Source organism: Suncus etruscus, chromosome 4, assembly GCF_024139225.1.
Source record: "Suncus etruscus isolate mSunEtr1 chromosome 4, mSunEtr1.pri.cur, whole genome shotgun sequence".
Taxonomy (NCBI): domain Eukaryota; kingdom Metazoa; phylum Chordata; class Mammalia; order Eulipotyphla; family Soricidae; genus Suncus; species Suncus etruscus.
The window spans coordinates 59,028,512-59,030,704 of NC_064851.1; the positions used below are offsets into that span (position 1 = coordinate 59,028,512).

General features: G+C 40.4%; 1 non-coding gene across 1 annotated transcript; it reads left to right on the plus strand.

The window, feature by feature from the left end:
- The first annotated feature begins 630 nt into the window (after window positions 1–630).
- LOC126008047 (U1 spliceosomal RNA) lies at window positions 631–790 on the plus strand. Its single transcript, XR_007495468.1, has one exon. It is a non-coding gene; the product is annotated as a U1 spliceosomal RNA (small nuclear RNA).
- Window positions 791–2,193: the final 1,403 nt, after the last annotated feature.

Consider the following 2,193-nt stretch of genomic DNA (forward strand, 5'->3'; position numbering starts at 1 on the left):
AAGGATGAACATCATTAAGATGGCAATGCCACTTATACTAGCAGCCCGGAGAGCAGAGAAGGAGAATATGGGATGCATGCTGGGAACGGGGGGAGAGGGAGGACAATATTAGTGGTGGGAATGTCCCTGATTTAATGTCACTATATACCTAAAATTTTACTGTGAATGATTTGTAATCCACTTTGGTCAAAATAAAAATTATTATTAAAAGAAAAAGATGGAAAAAAAAGAAAAAGAAAAAGATGGCAATACTCCCCAAAGCATTTAAACAGTTCCTATTAGAATACTCACAACATTTGCAAAGTAATAGATTAAACTTTCTTGAAATTCATATGAAACAATGAACCTCCATGAATGATGGACATACCTTGTGATAAGTTAATTTTTGATAAAAATAAAATATGTGAAAGAATAAATGAAACAAGGAAAAATATATAGAACAAGGAGAGCCTCTTCAAGGAGAGGTATTGGTTAAAATAAGACCATCTACATGTAAGAAATGAATTCATATCTTTTTGTAACACCAAGCAGAAAGACCAAATCAAAAGGGATTAAATACTTTGATATATGGGGCCAGAGAGATAGCATGGAGGTAAGGCATTTGCCTTGCATATAGAAGGATAGTGGTTCATGCTTACCTGGCAGGGGTGATTCTATGATCATGAAGGTGGTTTCCCCAGGGTGAGGCTCGCCCATTGCACTCCGGGCATGCTGATCCCTGAGATTTCCCCAAATGTGGGAAACTCGACTGCGTAATATGGTAGTGGGGGACTACATGTGCACTCTCCCCTGAAAAAAAAAAAAAAAGGAAGGATGGTGGTTCGAATCCCAGTGTCCCATATGGTCCCCTGAACCTGCCAGGAGGGATTTCTGAGTGTAGAGCCAGGAGTAACACCTGAGCGCTGCCGGGTGTGACCCAAAAACAAAACAAAACAAAATTTTATTATTTCCACAGCTACCAAAGTGCCAAGATATGTTCCTCTAGTTTGTTGAGCTTTGAGAAGTGAGTAGCTTTGCTTTTCAGTGTTGTCAGAGTTCTTTCCCCTTTGGTCTTTTCCACTTAGCTAAACAGGTTATCCACACAGGTCATACTGTAAACAGGTGGGGTGACTCATTTTAGCACACCTATTCCTCTCATTTTTAATGAGTTTTTTTTTATATTTTTTTTTATAGAGCTAGTACTCTGCTTGGTCTAAGATTATATGAAGTATCTATTTAAAGTCACCTAGAGAGTTTCCTGCTTTGCACCCTGTTTGGTTTCCTGCTTTTCTGCATGAGGCAGCCAAGAAAGGCCACAGCAGACATAATATCTTAAGGCACTGCACAAGTTAGGTTGACTCTGCCCAAGAAGGGTTGAGGTTGATTTCTGCTTTGGCACAAAAGACAGAAAAGGTTGCTTTACTCCCTTCCTGGCTTCCTGCTTTTCTGTGTGAGGCAGCCAAAAGGGCCCCAACAGACATAATCTCTTCAGGGCCCAGCACAAGCCAAGAAAGGTCCCAATGGACATAATCTCTTTAGGGCTCTTCATAAGGTAGGTTGACACTGCTTACAAAGGTTGGAGTCAGAGGAGCATTGCTGATCCGCTTTGAGGCTGAGCGCATCCTTTAGCCCTGAACCCCACCAAAACACGTAGTAAAATCCATGCTACAAGTGTGCCAATGGAGAAACAATGCAGGACATTATGCATACAGACTGAAGATGGCAGCTCTGATGCCCGAAAAGTACCAACCACCTAGGTAGCCTCTTAGATAAGGAATAGAAATTCGGAGGATATTCATAGAACTCAAAGAAAGCATAGAATGAGCTGAACAGACCACAAAGATAGAAACCAAAACCTCCAAACTAAAATAACATTCTAAAAAACTTGATAGAGGAAATGAAAACCTCAACAGAAATTCTCTTCAACAGAGTAACAGCAGCTGAGGACAGAAGCAGCGAGCTGGAAGATGAGATAAAAAACAACTCCATACAGCAGAAGAGATTGGAAAAGAACTTTAAAGCAACTGATCAGACAATGGAAAAATTTCTCAAAGAATGTGAACAGATAAAAATAGAAGTCTTTGATAAACTCAACAGAAACAACATAAGAATCAGTGGAGTCCTAGAGACTCAGAAAGATAATCCCCAGGAAGAATCAACAATCAAGGACATCATTACAGAGAAACTCAGTGGGACTGGAGCTGTGGCACAAGC